Source organism: Triticum aestivum, chromosome 7A (assembly GCF_018294505.1).
Source record: "Triticum aestivum cultivar Chinese Spring chromosome 7A, IWGSC CS RefSeq v2.1, whole genome shotgun sequence".
Taxonomy (NCBI): domain Eukaryota; kingdom Viridiplantae; phylum Streptophyta; class Magnoliopsida; order Poales; family Poaceae; genus Triticum; species Triticum aestivum.
Window position 1 is genome coordinate 643,525,601 of NC_057812.1, and position 9,269 is coordinate 643,534,869.

Consider the following 9,269-nt stretch of genomic DNA (forward strand, 5'->3'; position numbering starts at 1 on the left):
AGCAGCAACAGCAACCATGCTCAGCAGCTCCAAGATCCATGGAACCATCTCTTCATGTATCTCTCTCTCTCTCTCTCTCTCTCTCTCTCTCTCTCTCTCTCTACATCCCTCCCTCCCTCTCTCTCTCTACGCGTGTTTGTGTGTGTGAATCTATGATCCACTTGTTGTCTTTTTGATAGGCCAACCAGTGGTGAATTAGCTAATGAAGAGGAGAGGCACAAGACTTTGGAAGGCCAGGCGTTGTTTCCAGCTACAACCACCGGAGAAGGGGAAGAAGGCGATGGGCGCAGCGCCGCCGGCCACATCTACAGCAACACCGCTAGGCATGGGAGCAGCCAAGCTGGTGATGAGTTCCAATTGGCAATGTCCTCTCCATCTCCATGGTCCAGGGGTGTTCAGCACTACCACAACACCCTGCAGCAGCAAGCTTCCTCCATCACCCCCCCCCCACCTCCCTCGGAAATAACATCTTGGACTTCTCAAACAACGGTTCGCCACGTGAGGTAATATCATTTACCAGCTCAAGTGTGAAATTATGATGAATTAATCCGGTTGTCCGACTCATGAATGCAAGATTCACTATATATAGTATGAGAACTTTTGCGATAATCGAGCGATAATTAGTTAAGCTTGACTAAATGAAAGATTAGTAACTTTGTTCCATTCTTTTGTGTTTCCCTAGTGCACGAGCACAGCATCTGGAGCAGCTTTCAAGAAGGCTAGGACCCAAGAACCCTCCCCGGCTCAATCTACTGTTAAGGTCCTCTCTCTCTCTCTCTCTCTCTCTCTCTCAATGAGCATGGTCCAGTCGTTGAGAGCAAGCAAGCATCGAAGCAGATGCATGTGTATGCTGAAAAGGACATGCATAGAATCATTGTGGAGTGAGAGAGAAGCTGAGACATGCAAGGCTTGGGATGATGGCATTCTTAGTATATTTTGCTTGGTCTTTTGCTCAGGTGAGAAAGGAGAAGCTAGGGGATAGAATAACTGCCCTTCACCAGCTCGTCTCCCCATTTGGGAAGGTATCTATCACAACGTGTCCGCTTCAGGCTGCAAGTTTCACCATATCAGTACATCCTAGCAGCCCTCGATGTGTGACTATTATTAATGAATTCATCAAAATTAGCACCATATCTATTGGTGTGCGGAAATCACTTGCGATAGAATAATTAGAACATGTGATACAATTAAGCTGGTATATGTACTAGTATGTCGTTTCTTGTCCATGAATATCTGTCAATCCAAGAGAAGAAACTGGTTAAAAAAACAAAGGATAGGACAATATTATGTGATTTTTTCGTTCGGAAAGGAGGTCGAAACCCCGGCAGACAATATTACATGATAAGATATAGTATATAACAAATTATAATGTTTAATGTTCTTTCTCTCTCATCCCCAATATTTTTTTGTTCTTTCTCCCTCCTCTGGTCTAAGGTTAAAGGTGTGGGGAATGATTAGTCCATGATGTGTGGCATTAGAATCAACCTAAAAATGTATATATGGATCTGGAACTCTATACACCACAAAGTAATGGCACACATATTAGTGGTCTTATATTTCTACCGTAGCTAGATTATGGAAGTGGAATCAAACTAAAAATGTATGACCTTGAATTCATTGTTGTGCATAGTTATTGTTCGTGGTGAAAATAAGTAGGTTGTTTATCATATCCCCGGAAACTAGTCCGGGACGGTTGTTTTATTTGTTATTAAAGATTAATCTTTTTGCCACGTACTGTATAATTTTACGAACTTTGCTTGGGTACACCACCAATAGAAAAATAATTTTACAATTGTAGTTTCACAATATTCTTCGAATGGAAGTAAAATATGCATATGGTGGTGTCTTTTATCTGGCTGCGATGCTGGACTCGATTGGACTTAAAGAAAGAAGATCCATTGTCCCATAGAACAATACAAAAAAGAGATCCTGACATGGGCTAACCTCTCTTTTTTGCCAGACTGACACTGCGTCTGTACTCCTTGAAGCCATTGGATACATCAGATTCCTACACGGTCAAATTGAGGTGCCTCTCTCTCTCTCTCTCTCTCTCTCAAGAAGTACATTCATGATACATCACATATAAAGCATACACCGTATACAACATGCATGCATGCAATTGTTCCGTTGTTATTCATGCTCTTTCGGAGACAGCTCCATTGCTATGGACACAGGAGCTAACTTTTACTTTTCTATAGCCAGTAGTAGATGTTCATAGCTGCCTATAGGGAACTACTGTGCGTTTAAGTTCGTTATTATTTGACTTAGCCCAATCCGCAACCGACCCTGACCGCTACAACGTTCAGTTTAGGGAAAGGGAAAGTGCGGAAATTGTAGAAGCCACAGACTATTGGGGTCGGATTTGCACAAACTATACATGTTTGTTACAACTATATACAAATATATTGTCCAGCTTGGTTGACATGATTTTTGATAGGTGGAGCTCGCTTATAATTTTCGCCTTCATTGAAAATTTTGAACTTTGAAGTAAATATTGACTGAGCTGATTAAATAAATCCGCTAACTCCTAAATATAAAATATGGACTTGGTACACGTATGATTTACATTTTTCTTTTTTCTGTAGAAAACCAACGATTATTTGAAATTGATTAGAAATTTCTAACTTGGCCGGTCTTTTAGCACGTGTGTAGCTCAGAGCTACTTGCAACTGATTACATCAATATGTGGTGTTTATCGGCAAGAAACTTATAGAGTAGATATGGATTGTGAGAAAAATTACACCGTAGTTAAGGTGGTTTTGTGCGTTTTTCAAGTAGAAAGGCGTACAGGTACAAGGACTGTAGATGTTTCACCTATTTGCCTGCCGCACATATACATGTATAGTGAACCAGTGATCGATCGCTGATGGTTCCTGCACAAGGAGCCAGCCAAGTGAAACAAAAAGAGGCAGGTAACGTAATGTGTGTTCTCGTAAAAGCTGCGCGCGTGCGACCGTCCGGCCTGCGTGCATGCATGCATATGCCGCAGTCTGGTCGCTGCGCGCGAAGATGCAAAATCTCTTTTATGAACAGTGTGCATGGATTGGGCATCACAAAGGTGCCACACTGTATATATGTATTCCCTGTGCACGCACTGTTCGTCTGTTCCTCAGCCTGGCTGTGAATTGACTGGTTATGTTACGATCGGGCTTGGTTGACCCGCTGATTGATCGATCTCCTGTGCGAATGCATGCAGGGCCTGAGCTCGCCGTACCAGCTGGGCGGCGGCGGCGGCGACGGCGGTGTGGGCTCCGGCAGCTCCAGCTCCAAGCAGCGGCACCAGGCCAGCGTGAGTCCTCTCCTGCTCTTACATTTAACGCGATTGCGAGCTTGATCAACCCCACGGCCAAGGGGCCTGCTGGCTGGCTGTTGCGTGCGTGCACAATTCCCGAGGCTAGCTCGCTCGCTAGCTGCTGCGCGCTAGTAGGAGTAGTATCTGGCAGCGCAGGTGCATGCCCGCCTCCAGGTGATCATTAACGCTCGTCTCGTATCTGCGCGCCTTCACGCGCGCGTCGCATCTTTCCACATCTTTCTCCCCCTGTCCATATCTGGAGAGCAAGGCCGCCTGGCATGGTCAACAAGGGCGAAAGCCATCTCTGGATACTGGCCTCGTTGGGACTGAACCGTCATGAATGGTTTTCCTTTCCTTTACGTCCGTGAACCACGTAGCAAATGATACATGTGTACGTGCATCCATAAGATCTCATGGTAGAGCATTTATAAATTTGTTTTGAGGGGTGGTAGAGCATTTACATTAGAGACAGTTTGAATGACTCAAAATATCTCTGTTCACGATAAGATTAGTACTCTCTCTGTAGTGATCTAAATGCTCTTATATAACCAGAGTACTATGCTAGCATTTGTTCATGGCACTATATTGGTTCTCTCAGTTCTCCTTGTTTCGGAATAGAGCTTGTGAGTTAGATCTCTCCCAGATTTTAACCAAACATAAAAACAAATGCAAGTGACAAGTGGTCGGTACTGTGTTGAAAGCACGTACGTTGTCAACTACCATTTGGCGTGCATTTTTTGTCCGACTCTCAACTTGTACAGTGGCACAGTACACTTGTTGTATGTATGTTCTTGGCAGCGAGGCTTCATTTTTTTTTTGGTGTCTCAACTGCAAATTTATGCATGCATGGTTCACATCTTTACAGTAACATAGCCATCATTTGTGTAGCTTAACAAATCTTTGGTTTTAGCTAATTGCGCACGTCCAATACACTGTGCGCGTTGTATATAGCCGTCTGCATGGTATTTACTGGGTTCAATATATTACTCCCTCCGTTCCTAAATATAAAGTTCTTTTAGAGATTCCAATAAAGACTACATATGGAGAAAAATGAGCGGATCTATACTCTAAAATACGTCTATATACATCCATATGTCATTCATATTAAAATCTCTAAAAAGACTTATATTTAGGAACGAAGGAAGTATTACACTTGTGATCCATGAACTGACATGTGCACCGAGTCTGCAATTCTACTGCTAGTAGCCTAGTTCTCCCTCCGTTTCAAAATGTAAGTTTATTTAAAGATTCCAATATGGACTACATACGGAGCAAAAAGAGTGAATCTGCACTATAAAACATGTCTATATACATCCCCTATGTAGTTCTTATGATTTTTTTTAAAAAAACTTATATTTAGAAACAGGGGGAGTACATTAGATTATCTGATAACTGTTAAAACGTCTTACATTATGAGACGGTGGAAGTAGATTACATTATCTGGTTTCCCTGCAAAAAAAAAGAAGAGAAAGATTAGATATCTGCTAATGGCAGAACGACACGTACTATTAGAAAATCCTGTGCGAATGATATTTGGAAAAAAGAGAGCATGGATCTTATCTTGAAGTTTGTGAGCTCTTTCCATAAAGGTATATTGGCAAAGCTTCATGCCTGACCAACCAATATTAGTACTCCCTCCGTTTTTGTTTATTGCGTGTATTAACTTTATGAAGTCAAACTTTATAAGCTTGGTACATTATCACATCATATAGATTTGTTATTTTAAACGTTCATATTGTTCTAAAAAAAGTTTAACTTTAGTGAAAACTAATACGCAGAATTAACAAAAGCATAGGAAGTATATTCTTGTGAATAAAAGTGGTGGCTGATTCCCTTCATAAAATTATCACTTTTTTACAGGTGCAACAAAAAGAAAGGAGCAGCATATTTCCAGAAGAGCCTGGCCAGGTATAATTAACTGCTCATTGATCCTCTGATTAGTAATTATCCTTTCTTTTTATGGGATCCACACTCGGCTGATCAGTTAAGTAAAGCACGTAGAAAAGATGATCCTTTTCTTCCCAAAGGGAGCCTTTAGTCTGTGTACGTAAAAAGCATTCCTATAAAACAAATCCGGAAAAGTTAATCATGCAGCAGGGGCCAGTACTTGTCTCTAGCTTTACACCTTTAACTATTTCATTTCACTGCAAAGCTAGCTATTGCTTTTGGTCACTAACAGTGCAGTAGCAGTACTGCCTTTTGACGCTGTTATTAATTAATCCGTTACTTAATCACGAGCAGCTGCTACATGGCGATGCCACGAGGAAGAGAGGACGTCCCGACCAGGTTCTCATCACTCCATCATGTGCTTTACTACATAGTTTATTTATGCTTGCATTATGTATATATGGTTAGAGATTTCATATGGATTCTTAATACATTGATCCGTGATGCTGATTAGTAATTTGCTTGCTTAGAGATTTCATAGATATGCTTAGAGATTTCATTATGCAGATGTGCTTTATATAGTTTATTAATTTATATGCTTGCATTATATATATGAGAAAACTATACTTTTTGTTCCTTAATTCTTGACGGAGTCTAGATTTGGTTCCTTAACTGTCAACTCCAAAACCGGAGAACTTGCACCCTTAACTACTGAAACCGGAGTAGATTCATCCCTGATCACAATTTTGACCGGTTTTGGTGCTGTCCCACCCTGTTTTGACCGTGCTGACTCAAATTTGCGTACTTTTCTTAGTCCGCTTAATGTTTTCAAATTCGGGTACTTTTTTTCAAATGTGTGAACTTAAAAAAAAATCATGTACTTTTTTCAAATCCGTGTACTTTTTCCAAGTTCATGTATTTTTTCAAATCCGCGTACTTTTTAAAGTTCATGTAGTTTTTTTTCTTCAAATTTATGTAATTTTTTAAAAATCGACGGACTTTTTCATATTCACGTACAATTTTTGGAAAGAGTTCATTAATTTGAAAATTTGATGCGGACTTGAAAAGTACGAGGATTTGGATTTCTTATACGCAAATTTGAAAACATACATAGATTTGAAAAAATTATGTCAACTTGAAACAAGTACGTAAATTTCAAACAAATTTCATGGATTGGAAAAGGAACACGGATTTGAAACAAATACACGAACTTTAAAAAGTATGTGGATTTGAAATAAGTAAGCGTATTTCAAACACTTCATAGATATGAAAAAAATACGTGGATTTGATAAAAGTACACAATTTTCTTTTAATTCATGGATTTGAAGAAGTACATAAATTTCAAAATAGTTCATGGATTTGAAAAAAGTATGTTTATTTTTTAAACAATTACGCGGCCTTGAGAAAATTATGTGGATTTGAAAAGATTATGTGAATTTCAAAACCGGGGTGAGTCGGCACCAAAACCGGTCAAAACCGAGACTGAATGAAACTTGTCCAGTTTCGGCAGTTGAAGGTGCAAGTTATCCGGTTTCGGAGTTGAGTGACCAAAACTAGACTTCATCAAGAGTTGAGGGACAAAAATCATACTTTTTTCTCTCGAGAGAGAAAAGTATGTCGGCAGCGGGACAATCATATTGTTAGAGATTTCATAGGGATTCTTAATAGTACATGCATATGGATTCATGATGCTGATTTATAGTTTGCTGTGAGAAATTAAGGACGAAGACAGCTGCGAGGAAGCAATGACGAAGGACCTGCGGAGCAGGGGGCTCTGCCTCGTCCCAGTGAGCTGCGCGCCGGACTTCGGCGCCGACGTGGGGCCGGCTGACTACTGGACGATGGCGCCGCCTTTCGGGATGGGGTTCGGCCGGTAGATGCTCGTCGAAGCTGCCGGGAACTGGCCAGGGGGGTCCGTCTGGGAGTACCGGGATACATATATACCTGTCTTGCATGCATGGGCTGCATCGCGTCGACAGCAGCCATCCTGCTGAAAAATTCTTGATGTACATTCGTAATGTTGGATCCAAGAGAGGATAGTATAACTGGTAGTTTGCGACCTGATCGAAGTAGAGATTGGTCAAAGTGCATCGATCAGGCAGGTGCTAGAGACTACTTAGCGTACGCTGTATCATCAATTCTTCAGATACCTAGCTAGAACCACCTTCGGAAGTCTTGTAAGTGTTCTCACCTGCTTATTAGTACATGTCTGGAATGGTCTGGTTGGTTGTATTGTATCTCTGCTTAACTACTGCAATGTGCCACATTTAACAAAGAGTTTCATATGTATGCGCGGCTCGTTTTATAACTCTTAAACTGGACGTGTTGCAACCGCCACTACGTGACACACAAGTACTGTAGCACAAAGAAGGCTAGTAGAGAACACCACATCTCTGAAATGTCTCATCGCACACCGAATTTGTGCCCGTCGCTAACGTGGAGGGCACATCGCATACAGTCAGACAGCCCATATGCAATGTGGCATCACGTCACACACGAAGGCGCTTCATAATGGCGGCTGCTAGGCGGCAATCGGCTGATTTTGGGGGAAAATCAGTCGGCTTGACAACCGTATGATTGTCCCGCTACAAGCCGTGTGATCAGGCCCTTTCTTATCGTCTCTCTAATCGTGCAAATCCCCTCGCCAACATCATCGCCTTGCAGCAGCCGGCACAGCAACTGGTCCTCTCCCAGCAACCGTGTCACACTGTAGCTTCCGCCGCTGTATTTAGTCATTCGCAGCACCACGCACGTTGTATTGAAGCTCCGCCGCTGATAAGATCTATGGGTCGCAGCACTACACACGTTGCATTGCAGCTCTCTCGCCGGTGCGCGGAAGCATGCATTGCATGCAGTAGCATTGCAGCTTCCGTTGCCGGAGGGATCCGCGGGTCACGGCACCTCAAAGTAGGCACTGTACATCGAAAGGCAATATCCAGTGGAATGCAATGACCGACTAGCTGGGGTGCGGGTATCCCATTATGTATGCATCAATGGAACACTGTATGGAGAGGCAACGAGCGGTGGCAGGTCGGTGGGGGTATGCAACAATGCGGAACGAGCCGGCTGGAACGAGGTACTGTACATCGAGAGGTAGTCGGCTTGGGGTTGGGGGTATACACTACGACCGCAATGGGACAACTAACGCGCGCCTCGCAGCAACGCGCGGGGGATTCCTCACAATGCAACCACAGAAACTACACAATCACGCGTATACGAACAGGGCCTCCAACTACCGCGCACCATGCAACCGAGGGGGCGGGGTCTACTCGCATATCGCTTCGCACACCACTGTCAAGTACGCAACATTACTAGCTATAGCAAGCCAGAGAGTCTCACATAGGACCTCCTACACTACCGTGCAATTAGCAACAACTCGCGAATATGACTTCTCCAACTATCACGCACCATCGCCACATACCTAAAGGTTATAGTGAGACTCACAATTATCAATTGATCCAGTTCTGTATAAATGTGAAGTCTTGCGCATGCAACGTGGGCTGCTACCGCACACTAGCATTGATCAATCGATCGAGGGCCTACTGCAACCACGCACGAGCATATCGATCGATTGACCGAGGGCCTCGCTGTTGGGAAACGTATCATGCAATTTCAAAAAAATTCCTACGCTCATGCAAGATCTATCTAGGAGATGCATAACAAAGAGAGGGGGAGAGTGTGTCGACGTACCCTCGTAGACCGAAAGCGGAAGCGTTTGACAACGCGGTTGATGTAGTCGAACTTCTTCTAACTCCGACCGATCAAGCACCGAACGTATGTCACCTCCGAGTTCTGCACACGTTCAGCTCGATGATGTCGCTCGCCTTCTTGATCCAGCAAGGTGTCGAGAAAGTAGATGAGTTCCGTCAGCACGACGGCGTGATAACGGTGATGGTGAAATGATTCTTGCAGGGCTTCGCCTAAGCACCGCAAAACTATGACCGGGGGTGTAAACTGTGGAGGGAGGCACCGCACACAGCTAACAATAGTTGTTGTGTGTTTTAGGCGCCCCCACCCCAAATATATATAGGTGGGAGGGGGAGGGGAGCAGCCATGGGGACCTCCCCCCTTCCTTTTTTACCGGAGAGAA

At 43.3% G+C, this 9,269-nt stretch overlaps 1 pseudogene; it reads left to right on the top strand.

Annotated features, from left to right (window-relative positions):
• The first annotated feature begins 7 nt into the window (after positions 1-7).
• Positions 8-7,411, top strand: LOC123148901 (transcription factor bHLH68-like; annotated as a pseudogene).
• Positions 7,412-9,269: the final 1,858 nt, after the last annotated feature.